Genomic DNA, 21,785 nt, shown 5'->3' with positions numbered 1-21,785 from the left:
GTTTTCTGCCTTCACATCCGCTTTTGCAATTATTTTTTCCGTTAGCTCGTGCACAATGTTACTTTAATTCAATCGATTATTGTCACCTTCGTTGCTTCGTCGGCTCGTGGGAGGCACTTGCATTACAGTTATGGCTTTGTAAGCTTAAATTAAATTGTAAAAGGGTACCCTTTATGTGTTCTTTCTTATCCTTTTTGCAATGTGTTTTAAGTTCCGAAAGGGAGTATTATCAACGGATGAACACAGTCGGGCTAAAATAGTGGAACGTACAACTCGAGCCTACCTCCAACAAGCAGTTCAGTAGTTACCCAGCCGGTGCTTAGTGACCGCAATGAAATTTACAAATTTGGGTATCTCTACCATTGAGGGATTGAGAAGCTCTGAGGTTGTGTAAGCAGGTGAACTGTCAACCGAAGCAGAAAGCCACAATAAAGAAACGAGACCTCGACTCCTTAACCACCCGATTAGAAGTAGAGACCTCCCTTGGACGATAATAAATGAAGCAGCCGAAGAAATCACTATGGGGACCAAAGTCACGCGACCAAATACGCAACAATGTTGACAGCCAAGAAACAGTGTCCTAAAGAACGGTCATATAAAAATACTATGGATTACCTGCAGCATTAAGCTCTTGAATGGAATTAAAAAAGCTACAGATGCTTCAACTACGGCCATCTATAATTGGTATGCAAAGAGCCACACAGCCATGGATTATGCATAAGATATGGGAAACCCGAGCACAAGCTGAAAGACTGCAAAAACCCACCGAGCTGCTGTCGATGCACGAAGCATGGTCAAACGGATCATATCCCAGGGTCTTAAACGTAGGAGCCGTGCAAGAAACGGACAAGGGTATGAAGACGCCACATCTCATGTTAGAACTCGGATCCAATGTAGCAAACATTAGCGAGCAATAGAAAATAGTTTAAGGGGAAGACCAGAAGACAACGTCGCTATTGAGACAATAACGAAAAGGAACAATTTCAAAGAAAACAAACTTAGCGGCAGTGTGCTCGGTCCAATCCACAAAAAGGGAACCCCCCCACAACTGCGTCAACTACCGTGGGATAAGCCTAAACAAAATCGCATATAAGATTCTATCGAGGGAACTGTGTGAAAAATTAAAACCCTACCCTCAACAAACTGATTGGACTTTATGAGTAAGGCTACAGGCCTGGAAAATCAACAACTGACCAGAAATTCACCATGCGCCAAATCTTGAAAAAACCGTTAAAAAAGAATCGACACACACCAACTCTTCGTCGATTTTGACGGGACAAAAAGAAGCTGCCTCTTTCCGCTTTTGTCAACAAGTGCTACTTCGAGAGATACAGAAAAAACACTCCAGCTCTGAGAGTATTCGACGCAGTACCCGCTAGGCGTCGTTTAGGAGAAAGAAGTCCACCACACCGTTGGAGAGACCAGGCGGAGAAGGACCTGGTCTACATTGGAATCTGCAATTGGCGACAAACAGTGGAGAGAAAGAACGGCTGGCGCGCTGTTGTAAATTCGGTTATAACCGAGTAAGCGGTGTCTACGCCAAAAAATAAGAAGAAGAAGTCAAGGGGTGTGGGTGTCAAACAACCACCATTTACTAAAATGACAAAAATAGCTTTACGTGATGGAAACTTTTCAACTCAAATTCGTAATCAAGATACTGTAAATACCCCACAGACCTCTTAGGACATCAATCTAAAATTTTTCCTTCAGATTTGTCTAATAGTGTTCTTATGCAAGAACTCTCTGTGCTTCTTTTTAAGTAATCAGTTGCTTGGATAGACAGCAAGATGAACAAAAACAGACAAAGAGATGTTAGAAGTTAGCAAAAGTGGCGTCAGTAAGCATTTCATATTGGCAAATACACTAAGAACTTGGAGAGCAGAAGATTTATGTTTAGATATTTGGTTATACAATGTATGTATACCTATTTTTTTGTTGGTTATATACATATTTGTGTTTTATCTTTTAACCGATATTTTTGAAACAATACGAAATTTTTGGGAAAATTTTTTTTCTTAGTTTAACTAAGAGGATACCTAAATGACCCCTGGCTACTTTTCGAGTGTAAAGACTATGATTGTCTCTCTCGATCATTAAAATATAATATAACAATATTCTTTATAAATATTCATAATAATAATAAATAATATCCACTTACCTCTAATAACTAGAAAATACGGGTTTCAATACACGTTCAACTATTGAAAAATTCCTCAGTTTGGTTTCTCTTTGCAGAAAAAATTTCGAGTTTACGACAGTTTCATTATAAATGCGCAATAAAAGCACTTTTATTACACTAATTGAATGTTACAACTGGCACAAAGACATAAAAAAGAATAATATTTAGATAACAAAAACAAAAAATGGCGGTTCTTACAAAGAAAAACACAAATTTACAGTTGATGAAGACGGTTCTCTTTTAGGATATTCAGCACAAACACTTTTACGAAGCGAGTTGAAGAGAAGACGTTTTACATAAATATTTTATGTACTTGTTGTTGTATTTCTTGCATAAAATGTTTATGTACTTGTTGTTGTATTTTTTACATAAATGTTTTATGTACTTTTTTGTCGCATTTCCTTTGCTCATATTTTGTTACTCAATAATAAATAATTCAGAGCACTTAAAGCGGCGACAAAGCAAAGCAAAATGAAAAGCTCACTTAAAATGCTGAAAAACCAAAAGTTCGTAAAAGCAAAATTGAAATTAAAAAGAAAACACAACAACAACACACCGTTGCTGAAAGCGTTTGTTGCAGCAGCGCCACAAACAAAAACAAAAAAGGCAAGAAAAGCAAATAAAGTAAATAAATGAGTGGCGACGCGTTGTGCGGCCAATGCCCCGAAGTAACCGCTGCCAGGAAAATTTTTCGAAAAGGATCAACTACAAAGGCGCGCGACAGAGTGCAGCCAAATGCGAGCACAATAAAGTAGAACGCGACAGCGCGGCCAACAGTTGGGCTGACCAGGCTGGACGGACGATGCGCAAGCAGTAATTGAATGGGGCGGCATTTATACAGGGTGGCAAGGGCGCGCTGTACAAATATGTACACACAGCCGCATGCGTGTTGTTGGTTCGACCGGTGCCCGCTGCCGGACCGTTGCTTACTCGCGCTCTGTTTACATTATCGAATTTTATGCTAAGTACAAAGTAAACGAACATTTTGTAATTTGTTACATTTTTTCGCTTTTCGGCACCGGCCTGCAATTACTATAGATGCGGAGAGTGAACTAGTGTGCTGGCAATCATGTATGGAAAATCAATATTTAATTGAATTTGCTGACAGTAGTTCTGTTGCCGTGTCTGAGCTTATAAAGTTGAATTATTTTGATGTCATGTGGTCATTAGAATTGTTTATGGGCTTTTAGCCACTGGGTGGATATATTTTCTACTAAGTTTGAGCAATTATATTTGAAGTGGTCACTCAGTTTTTGAGCTATCGTTGTGAAATTTTTCAGAAGTCCTTTTTTCGCAGATAAGCTGCTTATTTGTCGGAATTGTTAATATTGGATCACTATGGCATATAGCTGCCATACAAACTGAGCGATCAAATTTAGGTGCTTATATGGAAAACTTTTTTATTTGACAAGATATCTTAACAAAATTTGGCACAGAATATTGACCAAGACTAGGCTATAACCTCTGAAGAAATTGCTCAAATCGGTGCACTATAGCATATAGCTGTCATACAAAGTGATCGATCCAATTTAAGTGCTTGTATGGAAAACTGTTCTATTTAATGAGATATCTTCACGAAATTTTTGAAATATTAATGCTTAATGTAACGCTATAATTTCTGAAAAACTTGTTCAGATCGGCCCACTATAGCTTATAGCTGCCATATAAACCCACCGGTCTAAATAATGTTCTTCTACGGTAAACTTTTTTATTTGAGAAGATACTCACGAAATTTGGCAGCAAATATAACTCAGGCTTCATTCTCCGAAGAAGTTCTTGCTATCGGACAAATATGACACATATGTAGCTGTCATATAAACTGACTGATCAAATGCTAAGTGCTTGTATGGAAAACTTTTTTATTTGAGAAGATATCTTCACGAAATTTGGCAAGGATTATTATTCAGAAAAGAGTTACAATCGCACAATAAATTGTTCAGAAGGGATCACTATAGCTTACAGCTGCCAAAAAAACTGACCAGTCGAAAGCAAATCCTTTACGGTATTTGTGAAGGGTATTATAGCTTCAGTGCAACCGAAGTATAGGATTTTTTAAGCTAAGATTAGAATTTTACAAGTTTTTAAAGATATTTGATTTTATTTTTTATTATTTTATTTTTTCTTTATTTCTTTTTAACTTTGTTTTATGCTCTGGCTCAAAAAAAATGTATTATTTTTTGTGTTGTTTATTCTTTGTTGTATTTAAAATTTATTTATAAATTTATTTGTTTTTCATTTTTTAAGTTAATTTTAATATCTTTTGAAATTTATTTTAATAGATTAGGTTCTTGTATAATTTTATTTTATGTTACATTATTTTAATTAATTTATTTTATTTAAGATAACTTTTGTTATTACTTGCTATTTAATTTTTTGTTGTAAGTTACATATATTACTTAATTTTATTTATTTATTATAATTTTTTTTTAATTTTTTATTAGTAAATTTTTGCTTTTTTTGATTAATTTAATTGAATTTTATTTATTTCATTTTATCTTATTTTATTCTATTATATTATATTTTATTTTTTTTAGTTTTTTTATTTTTATTTTTTAATTTTTTCATTGAATTTACTTATTTTCTTTTATTTTACTTAATTTTATTTTATTTTCAAATTTATTCTTCAGTTAAATTTAATGTGTATAAGAACAAATTTTGCTTTACTTGCTTTTTTTGTATTTTATATCATTTAATTTTATTTATTTTTTTAGCTATTTTTATTAGTTTTTTTTTAATTTTTTTTAATTTAATTTAATTATTTTGTTTTATTTTACTTGATTTAATTTTTTTTATCCCTCTAGGTCAACTAACAAATTTATCCTTCAGTTAAATTTATACACACTAAATTTTTAAAGACAATTTTTTTACATACTATTTTATTTTTTGTTGTATTTTATATAATTTAATTTAATTTATTTTTATATTATTCATTCATTTTATTTTATTTTACTATATTTTTTTATTTTTTATTATTATTTTATTTTTATTTGATTTTATTTTAGTTCATCTATTTTTTGTGTTGTTATTATATTTTAATTATACCTAATTTATTTTTAGTTTATATTTTTTTATTTTATTTTATTATATTTTTTTATTTCATTTTATTTTATTTTTATTTTTTTATTGCTTTTTATGGTGTTATAATCAAAAAAGAATCCAAAATCTTTATTTTCCCAATTTCATCTATAACTTCTACAAATTATCTTCTTAGCCCTTAATCTAAGGCGCAATCTCTTGCACTTCTGCCTTCTGACATCCGGCCGCTGCAGCGCTTACGCTTTCACTTATTTATTTTCAATCAATTCAACACAAATATTTGGCAAACATATTTTGATTGCAAATCATTTTCCACGTGAACGCATACAAATGCTTTGCCAAACGCGCCGCCATGCTGCTGGCCCAGCAACGAAAATGTGAAATATGCCCCCATTTTCAACCACCACAGCCAGCACACAACAACAGAAATAATATTGAAACAAAAAAATTAAAGCAACGGAAACAAAGGTGAATCGTTTGCGCTCGTTTAAGCGTTTTGTTGCAGGAATTTCACACAAAAATGCGCATTTAAGTGCCTGTGACGCATTCAGCGACTGACGACGCTTCCGTCTGCCGCTTTCCGCTTCCTACAGGCACACAAACGCATATATGCGTGAACTGCATATACTCCAACAAGGAACTCCGCCACACATATGTATGTACATACATATGTGCGCTTGTGGTTCACAGGTATTTTCGCGTTTGTAGCAAAGTACAATAACAGCACATTTGTCAAAAAAAGTTTTGAAATCGGGGATGTCAACAAATGTGTAAGCAAATCCTGGCACAAAGCAAGTAGGTGGAAAAAAGTGGGAAAAGACTTTAGGCTTCACTCTGCCGCTTGACTCCAGGCTCCACTCTGCCGCTTGACGGTTGGCAGCTCAGCGGCGCCTGGCGCTGTGACCTTCATCGCGTAGTATGGGCAGCGACGACGACGTCTTCTCTCCACTCGCAGTCATTTGTTGTTGTTGTTAGTGCGCTGCTTGGCTTTGTATTTACGCACACACGAAAAATACACTTTTTTCACGGCTTTTACGGTTTCTTTTTGACCACTTTGTGCCACACGCTGCCGCTGCAAAGCCAATTATCTGAAGCACCGCTGGAATAACACACGAATTTTCAAAATTTCAAAGCGCACTTTGCGTTTTTTAATTCAACATTTCGCATTTGCATTTTTTCCCAAACTTTTTTCGTACTCAATGGAAGCCAAAACTTTTCACTATTAACACACACACACACCCATACACATACATACATGTATATACTTGATTTATGGTAGTTACTATACTTCCAAGTATTGTACGATTTTTCACTACGTTTTCACAGTTAATTCAGCATGAGCGCGCGCGCGTCCGTTCCGTATCGAAGTCGGTGTTGAATTGAATTCGCAGCAAACATTGAAGACGTCACATACGAAAATCCAACTGGCCAACTGCTCTCTGGCGGGCAGCAGGGACGGAGGGCGGTTGGGTTTTTAACTGGCTTGTACAGTGGTTTATCAGTGTGTGTGGCAAAATCAACCACTGTACAGCAACAGCAACAACTACACAACAAACGCATGCGCTTACTTGTGTCAGTGGAACGATGTGGCAGTGAAACGCGACAGTGTGCTGCTAGCTTAATACTTACTTTTTTTACTTCGGGGTACCCTGTGAGAGTTGAGACTAGTTACTTTTTAATTTAATATAAGCTTAAGAAAAGATAACATTGTGTTATATACATAATGGTTCTAGTGCTACAGTTTTTATAATATTTCATACATTTTTGGAAAGTATCCATAGCATTCATTAAAAAACTATGCCATCGTGAACACCCGGTGCTCAGACAGTGAACTCATGCCTTTGTATACACCCTGTACCTGTGTTTAACAAGCGGTATAAATAAAGAGGTATTGCCAGGTATGTTTTTTTTTCTTGTTTTGTCAATAACCGGAAATGCTGAATTTGAATATGCGACAAAAATTATAAAAAATACTGTAAACTTCAAAAATTTTCAATTTTCTGATATTGCGATATCTCAGATAGTTTTTGAGTTACAGCTTTCCAAGGTATTTTCCTTCAAAATAAATTTTCCTTCAAAGTAAATGGTCACCATTTTTTCAATTTTAGATTTTTTTTGATTATTTTAAGACCCCTTCTGCCAGGTTAGATTAGATAGCTGATCGAAAGATCGCACTTGAACTACCATAAATAGTTCTTTAAAATGCTATAAAAACTCCTTTAATTCGAACTTATAAAACAGCAAAGCGCTTTGGGAACAATAAAAACTTGTTCAGGCGTTTAATTTCTATCCCTACCAGTTCGCTGGGACATCTGAAAATGTGTGCTCCTAAGTGTTGAAGCCTTGATCTCGCAAACGCGGAACAATCAAGAAGGAAGTGATGAGATAATTCCACCTCGTCTTCTTTCTTACAGCTTCTGCAGCTGACGTCGGGGAAGATTCTCAAGCGTACACCATGTACGCCTATAATAGGACAGTGGTCTGTTAGAACCCCCATAATCGGGGAGATTCTAGCGTTACTGAGGACATTCGCTTAATCGAGAGCTTTGCGACAGTGCATCCGCTGTGGCGCGTGGGAACCTGGCACATATAAAACATACGGGGAGAAGGGAGCATCAGTCGTTATTCTACAAACTGATATGCACTCGCCATTGATAACGAGGTTAGGTTTTCCTTAACCACTCTTGAAAGCGCAGTTAGTGAGCTCAAGTCTGGTATCGCCGCCCCGCTATCAGAGTTAATAGTAATTTTTCTAAAAGAGACTGCACACCGGAGCAGTAGAGCTACCGCCACCTTAAAAACAGCGATCTCTGCCAGAAAAACACTGTAATAGTTAGTAAGTCTGAAACTGAAGTTGGTAGAGAGTTCCTGGCAGTGTAGCTCCAACCTTCTCCCCAAACTTTGACACATCCGTAAAGAAGCCATCTGTCGTTCTGCTTCAACGGCGTCACGCTCACACATAGCTCCTTCTTAGGTATGTGGACAGACAGAATGCCGCCAGAAATTAGTTCGGTGACTGCATGATCCAAACGATCCGGTATAAAGTGAAAGCGTGTTAGGATCTCCCAATCTTCAGACATGCGTTCGTTTAGAAACCTAGATTTTTTCAGTCTGATAGAAACTTTCGTGGCCATACACCTTCCGACGATATCTACCGGCACTTTATGCAAAATCCCAATAAGTAACATGGTTACGGCACCGCATATTTTGGTAAGTGCTGCACGTTGACCGTTTTCTTGCAAGTATGATCTTTTCTAAGGCCTTACAACATACAAAGACTCAAAAAATATAGTGGGCTTAACTATGGTGTCATAGAGCCTGAGGACTACTTTCGGTGAGATACCTTACCTTTTCCCAAAAACCTCTTCTGCAGCAGTACGAGGCAATCGTGCCTTCCTTGCCCTCTCTTCGATATTAGGCTTCCGTGAAAGTTATAGTATAGCATAATAGATAAAACTGTTATTGTAATATTTTACTTATAAATTCTGCTTGCTGTAGATATATAATCGTATTACTATACCGTATATGGAAAGCACAAGTATAAATATGTGAAACTAATCGAGGTTGTATACAGATAAATAACCACTTTAACACGTTACAATGCCAACACGTGACAAAGAAATATTGTAAAAGCCTAACTCTTGTTGGCAACAAGCAATTGTTAACTTCCTTGAACAACAAAAGAATTATACAAATACATATTTATGTATGGTTATAGATAGAATTGCAGTGAAGTATAAATATTCAAAGCCACAAACGATGGCAACATTCCAAAAGAAGGGCATTCATATGCATTTAGTCTTATACACCTATATATGTGAATGTGTTTGTGTGTTGGTATGTATAAAGGATGTGTGTAAGTATACACAATAGTAGGATTTGCTTATATAGAAACAACAAATACCCATTGGAGTGAATGGAGTCCGTGGGGAGAGCTACTAATAGAGCAAAAATATTTTTTGTATTATTCTAGAACTTTGTCATATTTTTCAAAATTTTCAGCAGTTCCAAAAAAATTTAAAAATTTCTATAAATTACAATTTAAAATATTAAATGAAATTTTTTTACATAACAAAAAAAATATGAGCGTTAAGTTAATTATTTCAAAAATAATAAAAATAAAAAAAATTAAAAATGCAATAACAGAACATAATTTACTTTTTTAAAGAATTTTCAAATTAATTATTTAACTAGCACATAATTTTTTTATACATTTCATAGATTTTTAAGATATTTTATAGAATTTTCATTGGGCCAAAAACAAATAATATCTTTTTATAAAAAATAAATAAAATATGTGAGTTTAAACAAAACTATTATTTATTTATTTTTATTATCTTAGAACTTTGATATTACTTAAAAAAATTTTAAAAGGTCAAAAAAATATTTAAAAATTAAAAAAAAAATAAAAATTAAAAAAAAATATGTGCGAGTTCATTTTTTTTTTTATTTTTAGTATTTTATCACTTTATAGAATTTTCAACCAGTCAAAAAGTAAAAAAGAAATATCAAAATTATTAATTAAAAAAAATAAAATATGAGATTTACGGGGAAAATTTTTCATTTTGAAAAAATACTTTAAAAATGTAACAAATTAAATTTATTTTTTAATAAAAAAATGTGTAAGTTAAAAAAAATATTTTTTCAAAATGAAAAATATTTTTCCCGTAACTCTCATATTTTATTTTTTTTAATTAATATTTTTAATAATTGTTTTTTTTACTTTTTGACTGGTTGAAAATTCTATAAATTAAAAAAAAAAAATTTATTAAAAAAAATATTTTTATTTTTTTTAATTATTAGAGCTTTTACATATTTTATAGAATTTCCAGTGGATCAAAAAAAAAATATTTAAAATATATGTGTTTTAAAACCTAAATAGTGTCTAATTTTTATAAATTATTTTATAACTTCTATTTTATAAAAAGGTAAAAACTAAAAAAAACTATTAGAAAATAAAAAATGTGATTTAGAACGAAACTAACTTTTAAAGCCTTTTTGAAATTTTGACAATTTTATAGAATTTTCAGCAGGTGGAAAAATTTAAAAATAAATAAATTTTACAATGAAATTTGGGATATAAATTTTTGTTAATATAAAAGTCAAAAAAAAATGTGAGTTAAAACAAAATTATATTTTTTTATCTTTTAAATAATTTTAAAAACATTTTTTATTAATTCTGTTAGAATCAAAACGATTTTACAGGGCTTCAAAAGAACCCTCCGTACCACCACTCAAACTTCAATCTTAAGATTTTCCTACAGGGACTTTTACTTAACACACACAACAAAATATTTGTATGTATGTGAGCATGTTCTATTGGCTTTCATACAAATTTCAGCATCAACCTAAGTGTATGTTATTAAAGGAATTAAAATATATTTAGGTACGTGTATGCGTTTGTGTGTGTGTATGTGTGCTCATTAGTCATTTAGCGCACAAGTGCCAATTTCATAATCGCTTTTGTATTTCACAATTTGCTGCTTATGTATTTAGACTAAACGCTGTGTTTTGGAATTTATTCAAAACGTGTGGAAATTGTTGGCGCCACTGCAGTGCCGCAATTGGAGCAAGAACAAAAAAGTAAAAGTGGGCTTCACCACAAAACGATTGCGCAATGAAAAGGAATTAAGGAATTTTATAAAGGAATTTCACTTCTCGAAAGTTAGATAGTGACTACATGTGAAATTTGATTCGTATATCTAACCTCTTTCTTATGGAAATACCGTTGCTACTACAAGAAACCAAAACTTAATTTTGTTGTATGCCAGCTCCTCGCAAAAATATCAAAAAACAGTTAAATGTTTTAACAGTCAGAATATGTTCAAGATATAAATTTTACTATCCGCCACGGAACAAATTTCCACCATTCGCCAATTCTTGGAAAAAATTCCTTAAAAGAAGGTCGACACACACCACCGCCTCCTCGATTTTTAAGCCGCCATCGACATCACGAACAGGAGCTGTAACAACTTACACACTTCGAAGTATCGACTCTTGAACTATCTCTCTTCAGAACAAAGGTTCTTCATCTGTAAGTGGTTTATGGTAGCCAAGGAGTCAGAGTAAAAACCCTCCTGCGCTCAATAAGTTCGTTAGGAGAGTAACAAATACTTTGTTTCGAATACATATGTATATATTGTCTTTTCTTTTTTTTTAGTCTGGAACAATGACAGACAAATTGCGTGTTTTCGCCGTTAATTACAACTCCATTGTGTAAGGTCTTATATAAACAACTTCGTATAACAGATTACTAGCCTCAGCGGCATATGCTCGTTGCTCTATTTATTGCAACTCCCAGAGTTCCCAATATAAATTATGTAAATTCTGTTTTGGCATATTTATATACAAGTACATACTATATACATACATACATATACATATATTAGGGTGAGTCGAAAAAATTATTTTTTTCGCTTTATAATCTGAGAATTTTTTTGGTAGTTATCTCAACAAGATTTTCTCCAAGTATGAGATCTTTATATCAATAGAAAGGTCTTAAACTTTTCAGTTCTCTGTTTTTTCCTTATTACTGGAATGAAACATTGATATCTCCGTCTACAATATTTCCAAAAAATATCTCATTAAATTAAATGTTCTGCAAAATGGTGTCATACGATTTTCTCAGAAACCTCAACACTCAAAAGTTTTAATACAAAGAGCTAATGCTTGAGTAAATCTTTTTGAGCTGTCAACCAGCCAATTTTCAGAAAATAAAGTAAAAAATAATGCGGCTTTTGACCCACCCTAATATATACATATATATGCATACAATAAATTTCATGTGAAACCGCTGTAAAAGGCGTTGGCCATCAAACATATTATTTCGGCTTAATGACACCTAAATTGTCGTCAAACAACAGGCGCCATCACCCCATAACCCCCTCCAAGATTATGCAAAATATGTGCGAGTACAAATTCCCTTTTCGTTATGTGTATGTGTGTGTATTTGTATACACCACGAGGTGTACTGCACGTTTAATAAATTACCGTTAATTAATGGGTGGCGAAGCGCTAATAATTGTCATATAAAAATCATTCATTATGGCATAAATATCACATAAGAATTTTTTTGACGAGAAAGAGGTTTATTGTGAGTCATTTGCTTAAGGGGAATCACTCCTGTGGTGGCAAGCTCTCGATTTATTAGCGAAGGATTAAGGAAAAAAATATTGTTCCAAAAAGTGTGGCTAAACTTTTCCACAATGACTTAATGAACTTCAGTATCCTTTCCTTGGCATATTCATTTGTTTATTTATAAAAATCTCTACAGATGACTCTTAGTTTTTTCGAACCTCATTTGTTCTAAGCGAAATTAAAGGGTTATGTGTGTTATAGGCGTACCACCAAAGTAGATTCCTGCAAAACCGTTTATCAAATCCTTTTTAATGTGACAGCAACAGCATAACCTACAAATCTATACACTAACTAACTCTACACGAACTTATCTATCCATAATCAGCCATTTATCGGTTTTATAATGGTATTATTTTTCAATGAAAGAACTCGTCGTACTAAACAACCGAATTCAAAAAATATCAGGTATGATATATCTTCTATTATATGAATAGTTTAAAATATTTATATTTCTCATCAAACTTCATCACTATGGAGCTCAGTAATGCCTTGGCTGTAACCATTTCAATGTTCTTCAAAGTTCTATCGAGGGATTCAGAAATCTCAAGTTGTAAGAAAAAAAGGCCAAGAACCAGGAACTTAAAAACCACTTCAAACGACTTTTATTTTGCAGCACGAGCATGATATATTAACGAAATAGACTCAGTACGAATAATGTCTAGAAAATCTATTGTGTAGTCGAAAAAGTCTTTTCGTATTTCGAATCAAAATTCAACATATTTTTTTTATATTAATAATGAACTTTAATGAACCAAATATGTATCATTTTGGTCGACCACTTTTTGTTATTTTTTCGCTAGAGACATAATTCCATCGATGTAAAACTTTTTTGGCTTCTCGGCGAAAAACTGCGACAAGTAAATGTCAAAAACTTCTCTTGAAGCCAACTTTACTGCATTAAGGGAGTTCTGCATTGACGAAAACAAGTGGTAGTCCGATGGTGCAATGTCAGGGCTATATGGTGGATGCATCAAAACTTCCCAGCCAAGCTCTTCCAGTTTTTACCGAGTGATCAAAGATATGTGTGGTCTAGCGTTGTCGTGATGGAAGACAACGCCCTTTCTGTTGATCAGTTCTGGCAGTTTTTTTCGATTGCTTGCTTCAATCTCATTAGTTGTTGGCAGTAAAATATCGTTTGACCAGGCTGGCGCAGCTCATAGTGGATGATTGCTTTTCAATCCCACCAAACACTCAGCATAACCTTTCGAGGCGTCAATCTTGGATTTGCGATCATTTATTGAGCTTCACCACGCTTGGACCATGATCTTTTTCGCACATTATTGTCGTATTTGATCCACTTTTCGTCTCCTGTTACCATTCGCTTCAGAAATGGTTCGATATCATTTCGTTTCAGCAAAAAATCGCAAATGTTCATCGGTCCATTAAATTTTTCACAAACAATTCATGTGGTACCCAAGCATCGAGCTTCTTTTTGTAGACAGCCGTTTCATGATGAATGTTAAGTTCCTTAGCGATGTTATGGCTGCTTATAGTATGTTACGGTCCTGGTTAATCTTATCTAGAATTTCAACGAAAAGACTTTTTTGATTATCTAATGTTAGGACTTTAGGATAGAAGACACATAGTAATGTCTAAACATGCTATATAAAGAGTGATCCATTTCCATATTCCCTACTTTTTCAAAGAAACAACACAAAAACTCGACAGTCCACAGTCTTTGTGTACACTCTCAGCTACGGCTACTATACATATTTTCCTCACTGGTGCTAAACGTGGTCTATCCGGTCCAATAATGAATTTTGGGTCTCAAGATGGGCGAATGTGTTGCGAATAGTATGCTCTGTAGGCCGATTATGTTGACCTTGAGCCTGCCATAAAATTTTTGAGGCAGGTAATATCAATACCAGCCAATTCGCCGGATTCGTAAAAAGTAACCGAGAAACTTCAGCCTTAAACTGACGAAAGCTTCTCATATACTTGTATATATGTATATATACATATGTCAGTATCATATTTAGGATCCTTGAGACAGTTAACAATAAAGAGAATTTATAATAGTTGAAAATTTTAGTATTATTAATTTACTCGTGTACTTCTATTCAAATTAATATAAAGTAATGAACTTCGTGGCTATAATGACCCGTTATTTTTACTACTCATTTGGGACTATTTTTATAAGCGAAATATTGTTATAAATAGCCACTTCGCCTAGAAACTTACAAAAGTAATTTTAATTTTATTTTTACTTTGAACTCAGAGAGGCGACTTTATTTGAAACCACATGACAAGTGACGTTACTATATAAATATCCTCCACATACATAAGTATATACTTTACGGAAATACAAGTGAACATGAAATTAATTTAAAAGCATTTTTTGTCAACGAGTTCGCTTTGGGATTTCGTTATGTACTAACATATTTACAGTTATTCCAGATATGAGTATGTAAATTAAATGATTTCGTGCGTCACATGTCCCCATGTGCTTAGTGGATAATAAATATTTTATCATGCGAGCACTGTGAGCATTCATTAGAAGCCTTCCGAACAAAATACTTTTTCATTTACCTTAACACACATACACAAACAATAAAAAAGAAGAAAAAAAAAACATCCACCCACACATACTCCGGCATGTAAGTGGGCAATTTGGTGGCAATGATGAGCGAAAACATATTGACTGCGTGGCTGCGCGCCGTAATGACCGCGTAAATTTACGATGTCTGAAATGACAGTTACCAAATGGCGCGCGACGCGACGCGACACGATGCGCTGTCAATGTTTCCAAGAACTGACATACTGCCATGCAGGTCTAATGGTGGCGTTGAGCTATTTTTTCTGAGCGGCACTTTATTTATTGTTATATTATTTATGCCTATTTTTACTAGTTTGGTGACGATTTCGAATATATGGTAATGAGTATACGGGGGTACTTGTAGCAAAGACACGAGTATGTATGTAGAATTGTATGTTGAAAGGTATGTAGACCCGTACAGGCATATAATTATATAGTAAGAAAGTATTTTTACCATTAGATTTGAAGAGATGAGACTCATAGGTAGGTAGTACAAGAAGCAAAATCGAAAAATGCTAGAAACATTGATTGACAACTGTCACTGGGAGGTACAAATGGCTGATGGAAACTATCGAAATGGGGCATGCAAGAATTGGAAAAGAATGTATTAATATTTGAAGGATGTATGTCTGTTCGATTGAGGTATATTCGAGCCATCTCTCGGAATTTTTAAAAGGTAATAAATACTCGAGAAATTTTAATGTAAGCAGCTACGTGGTTTTAGGTTAGACTTCAAAGATCATAAAATCTTAAAAATCTTAGTCAGCAAAAAAATAGAATTTTATGATAAAAGAACGATCTGAAAACCTTGCGATTATCGATCTCTTATAACACTACGAGCTTATAAAGGAATGTCTATGAATTTTAAAAAGATAAAGTTCATAGACCATAAAATCGGGGAAAAAAATCTTAGTCAGCAAAGGAGTAGAGTATTATGATTGGAAAACGATTCGAAATTTGTTCGATTATAGATCTCTAGAGTTTTTTAGATAACAGTCTTTAAATTTTGCGATGAGTGCCGAAATTTCATAAAGTAGGATCTCTAAAATCTGAACAAAAAATCTTATTCAACAAAAGAGTATAATTTTATTGTACGGAACACGATTCGAAAATCGTTCGATTATAGATCTCATATAACACTCGAAGCTTATAAAGGGGTCTGTCGAGTTTTTAAGGTTATAAATGCTCGAGAATTTGTAATATAAACTATTAAGTGGAAAATTGTAGGTTAGAGTTGTTCAGAGATCATAAAATCTGTTCAAGAAATCTTAGTCAGCAAAATTGTAAGATTTTATAGTAAAAAATACGATCCAAAAACCGTTCGATTATGGATCTCTTACAACACTAGAAGCTTATAAAACTTTAAGGCTCCTTCGGTTTCCGCACTTTTTTGCGTATACTTATAGGTTAGAGTTGCACATAGATCAAAAAATTAAAAAAAAAATCTGACTTACAAAAAGTAGAAATTTATAAAAACACCATCCGAAAACCGATCAATTATCGATATTTTATAACACGAGCAGCTTTAAAGCTCTTTTGCTGATCAAATAAAAGTCCGAGTTCCGATTTTTTTTACACATTAACCCTTTTTCACTGACAGTAGACTCTAGAACCGAGTAGGTAGAAATAAGTAAACCCATTAAACTAATTCTCAACCACTTTAATATCATTTTAAAATCACTAAATTCGCCGCCAGGAGACGATATGGGTCGACTTCATTCCTTTTGAAACCAATTCTCAACCACTTCATTATCATTCAAATAATTTTTTCATCAAATGAAATCGAGGGAACTCCATTTATAGCAGTCAGGAGACGATATGGATCTATGTCATTCATTTTGTGATGAATTCTCAACCACTTTATTATAAATGAAATGTTTTTTTTATGAAATCAAAATCAGTAATCTCTTTGTATAGCAGTCAGGTGTGATATTAATCGATTTAATTCATTTTGGTACTAATTCTCATCCAATTTATTATCAATCAAATAATTTGTTTATCAAATAAAATTCAGCAAACTGCTTGTAGTCAAGGGACGGTATTGACAAATTTTACTAATTTTTTAACTAATTTTCAACCACTTCATTATCGATCAAATATTTTTTTAATCAAATGAAAATCACTAAACTCCTTGTAAAACATTCAGGAGACGATATAGATCGATTTCATTCATTTTGGGACCAATTCTCAACCGCTTTATAATAAATCATTTCATATTTATTATTAAACGAAAGTCACTTGACTCAAATTATGGCCATCAGAGGAGGATATAGATCGATTTCATTCATTTTGAGACCAATTCTCAACCAGTTTACCATCAACGCTGTCCGTTATGTTGCTAAATTTGAAGTTTTAATAAGTAAACGCAAGGTATAAAAATAATCAAATATTGAAGAACGTTCTTTTTTAATTTTTTATAAAAAAATTTATAGAAATTAAAAAAGAAATTGTTTCAGAAAATTTAGAAAAATTCAAAAATTGTGTTTCAGCATGTTAAATTTCCAAAAAAAAAAATTTCTCAGTCGCAATTTTAAACCTGTTTTTTAATATTTAAAGGCTTCATGAGTACTGATTTTCGGAAAAAAATTAATTTGTGAGGTTATATTCATACACAAACATTTTGCACACACACATAACCTAAAATAGCCCATGGCGTGCGTCAAAACCTTTGGCCAAACTTTTGCAAATTCAAAAACTGCAACAATTTGTCGATACAATCTGTTACATAAGTGCCTGCCATTAATGCAAAATTAAAATTCTTAACATTTGCGTGCAGCATAAAAAGCGTTTGCTACGAAATTACACCTAACGCAAAACTTACTTGCCAACTAACGGTATTCGCAGCGCCAAATGGCAAATTGAGCAACTTTTCCCAACAATTTTTCGTCGACTTTCCCACTCATGCCACAAATCCTTGCAATTTTCACAATCAGTTCACGCCAATTTGCCATTGCCTGTCGCGCACTTCCGCGCACACCCTGTACAAACACAATATACTTTGGCTTACACACACACAACTCACTTTCGCTTACACCCACACAATGAGCGGCAATTATACTCACTATTACTTACTTACTTGCTAACAAATTAAACTTTCACTGCGAATAAATTGCAAAAAGTTATGAATTATACGCAACTTGCCACTCAGTGCCCACGCCAGCCACCATGCCCAGCGTGCCACCAACGGTCACCGCCCCCTTGCCGTTTGCTAATGCAAATTCCGCCCAGCTTTTGGGGTGTCAGCGCGCCAAGCGGCGACGGCTGTTTCGATTCCTACGTGAATATTTCAATATGTGTAACAACAAAAACAATAAAAAAGCATTTCATGATGTCATTATTTGCAGTTGTAGCGAAATAAATAAACATTTTGAAGCGCAGCAATACACACCAACGCACAAGCACACACACACACACACATAAGCAATCAACAATATTGGCAGTAGGTGCATTTACAGTATCACACACACACACTCAATCACTCATATATGTGCGTGTAATTGTGCTTGCAAGGGCTGTCGTGGCCTTCAGACGCTTTGTTGTTTTCATTGTCATTAAGTTCTTCCAGCTTTTATTGCATACTTTTCAGCTCATTTGGCATACTAACATGTATGCTTTGGCCCATTTAATCTTTGTTGAACTTGCAACGTGTACACACATGTGTGTGTGTGTGTGCTTTAAAGTTGACCATGCTCGACGCTCCGTTTTTCTTGCATATTTAAATTGCTAATGAAGCGCAATAAATTTGCTGACAGCAAAGGTTCCTTTTGACAGTTGAAGTATTAATGCGAATTTCAACATGTCAGTGGCAATCGTAACCAAGAAGAAGAAGAATATCAATCGAGAAGTCACCGGCCTGATATAGAGATGGCGAATCCGTATGATTTTTAGTTAGCCCTGACCTTCAACGTCACTGTTGATAGTCATAACTTCGAAGTCGTAGATAATTTCGTCTAACTTGGAACCAGCATTAACACCAACAACATCGGCAGCCTCAAAATCCAACGCAGAATAGGTCTTGGCAACAGGTGCTACTTCGAACTGAGTCGGCAATTGAAAAGTAAAGTCCTCTCTCGACGACTAAAGACCAAACTCTGCAAGTCACTCAACATCGCTGACCTGCTAACCTGTCCTGCAGCCGACGAAAACATTAATAAAGTCCACAACGTAATTTTGGTTGACCGTAAAGTGAAGTTGTTTGATATAGCAGGCTTTCCAAAGATATCAATGAAAAGTCTACATCATATCATTCACGAATATTTGGGTATGATAAAGCGAGAGTACCGCCCGAGTTCACTTTTAACCAAAAACATCGACGAGTTGATGATTCGGAGCAGTGTTTGGAGATGTTCAAGCATAATAAACCCGAGTTTTTGTACAAGAACCCGTTTCAAGGCGTGTTAAAACGCAACAGTCGGCTGACAAGATTGTGGCGCCTGTATTTTGGGATGCGCATGGAATAATTTTTATTGACAACCTTAAATAAGGAAGGACCACCAACAGCGACTATTACATAGCATTCTTGGACCGCTTGAAAGACTAAATCGCCGAGAAACGGTCGCATTTGAAGGAAATGAAAGTGTTGATACACAGGTCAGTGCTGAGAACACAAAACTTCGCCACTGACTTTATCATTTGCGAGGTCTTGTCTGTCGAATATTCAAAGAACAGACGGGTGGCTATGCACTTGGTCCTTCCATTGGAGGCTTGGGTACCATTGCTTCTGTTGTTCACCCATTTGTTTCAAATCGAAGAAGTTTTACGCTGGAGCATCGTCTTCCATGGTTACACCAGAGCCAGACCAGCCATAACCAGAGTTCCCAGACTAATGACTTTCGCTTCTTTTTCCAGACTGGAAAAGGCTGCGTTGACCTTTCTGCTGTTAGAGCTTACGATGTCAACATCATCTGCGTACCCCTGTAGCAATGTGCTTTTAGTGTAGACAGTTCCACTGCGGGTTCAGATTAGCGGCACATATCACTGTTTGTAGAATTATATTGAAGACGACGCACAAAAGGAAACCATCCTGTCTAAAACCAAGTTTGATATCAAACGGCTCAAAGAAGTCCTTCCAAATCTTGTCGGAGCAGACGGTTGTGCTCAACGTTATTCTGCATAGTCGTATGAGTTTCGCAGGCATACACAATTTAGAGATGGATTCGAATAGGAAGCTTCTGTTAGAGCCTCCGAAAGCGATTTTAAAGTCGACGGAAAGGGGATGGGTGTCGATCTGTTTGTCAAGGGTCTTCTCCAGGACTTAACGTATTATGAAAATATGATCTATGGTAGATTTTCGGGCTTTCTTAAAGACTTTACACAGCAAAACTTCATGAAAATGGAACTAAAAAACGCCCGGAGTCTAAACTTATCTGCCAGTTTAGGTTATAATATATTAGTGAGGTTATTTGGCAAGATCGCTTTATTTCTCTCCGAGATCGCTTTAGGAACTCCATTTTGTGGGTGGCAACATATGATACCAACAAATTTACCAAAACCGGCCTTTGAAGCAGTCATAACGGCTCCAAAAATAAGAGTCGTTTCAAAGAGGTTTGTTTGGTCCGTGTAATACCAACAATTGAGCTCTGGACATTGTATGAGGTTAAGAAGATCCTTATCGACGATATCTTTAACGTTTGATGGGTCTTCTCGCAGGCCCCGTTTAACGGAAGTCCTTCATTCCAACACAACCAAGGTACTCCGTTTTGGTCCCATATGCGGAAGTTTTGCTTATTTACATACTCATTGAGCCAGAAAGCGGCCCATCGTTGAACAAAATTTGGCTCGAAAACGGCGGATCTTCTTGGAACTTTTTCTGAGGCCATAGAGTGAAGCGATGTCGCTTGGGAAGGTCCGGCGTCTTCAGTCTTTGCACAAGCGGCTTTTTTTATGTTTTCAATTTAAGATCTCGACGTAAGTCCGAGTTGCTGCAAAAGGCGCCGAATCGACTCTCCATTTCTCTCTCATTTTCTTCACTGTATGCTGGACCTGGTCTATTCGGTCGAATATTATCCAATAATGAATGCTTGGTCTCAAGATGGGTGATGGTGTTACGAACAGTACGCTCAGTAGGCCGATTATGTTAACCATAATTTTCGACTCCAGCTAGTTTTTGAAAGACTGATCAATATCTGATCTTATCTGATGAAGTGAAAGATTACTAATTTTGCTAATTTGAGAATTTTGTTTCTCCTCCCAAAGTTTCAGCCTCGATTGTCCCATAGGCGTCAGCTTGTCTTACTCTAAAATGCCACATTTACTCAAATAAACTCAAAACGCTTAAGCAATTGGTTGAAAAATATTGAGCTGCAGTGCATAACTTTTGCCACTACCGACATTTCATGAGCCTAGTTTGCACTTGTCTCTTTTCTTTTTGAACTGCTGAGCACTGCAAAACACAAATATAGCGAATTCACCGTTGTAATAGCCAAATTATAAGGTAACCCACTGCAGCCAAGTATTATATAAATACAATTTGAACTCAACACTTCAGTGAAGAAAGCTTGCAGGCCAACTTATAGCCGACTTTTTTCACTTTTTTCTGTGCAAAGGTATGCATATACCATATGTGTGTGTGTGTGTGGCAGCCACAAAGAGGCCAGTCTTTGCGCGCACATCAAAACCTGTCCGAAAACAAACAGACAAACAAACGGACAAGCGAATAAATAAACAAATGAACCATAAGAGCCAGGAGCCAAAATATGAAGGAAACCAGCAAGAACAAATGCTATATAAGTTGGTGAGTGAGTGTTGGTTGGTTGGTGTGCCGCGCTGAAAAGACAGTTAAAGTTGCGCGCCAATTCAGGGCAATAAATACTCATGCCACTACTAAAGCCATTTAAATATATTTATATATGCACATATTTGTATTTGTACTCATATGTGTTTGTATGTGGACATATG

The 21,785-nt window shown here is 34.9% G+C and overlaps 1 protein-coding gene across 5 annotated transcripts in view; it reads right to left on the bottom strand.

Moving 5' to 3' along the window:
* Positions 1 to 6,598, bottom strand: part of LOC126755142 (protein unzipped) — a 114,467-nt gene extending 107,869 nt beyond the window's left edge. The window contains exons 1-2 of one of the 5 annotated variants that reach the window (XM_050467509.1): positions 6,481 to 6,598; positions 2,159 to 2,313 (exon numbers count right to left, since the gene is read on the bottom strand). The gene's annotated coding sequence lies outside the window, so the exon portion shown is untranslated. Of the gene's footprint in view, positions 1 to 2,158; positions 2,314 to 6,218; positions 6,238 to 6,466 lie in introns of those variants that run through there. The other 4 variants (XM_050467510.1, XM_050467508.1, XM_050467511.1 and 1 more) reach the window with 4 other exon arrangements.
* Between the last annotated feature and the right edge of the window lie 15,187 nt (positions 6,599 to 21,785).

Source organism: Bactrocera neohumeralis, chromosome 4, assembly GCF_024586455.1.
Source record: "Bactrocera neohumeralis isolate Rockhampton chromosome 4, APGP_CSIRO_Bneo_wtdbg2-racon-allhic-juicebox.fasta_v2, whole genome shotgun sequence".
Lineage (NCBI taxonomy): Eukaryota > Metazoa > Arthropoda > Insecta > Diptera > Tephritidae > Bactrocera > Bactrocera neohumeralis.
This window is presented reverse-complemented; position numbering and strand designations above follow the sequence as displayed.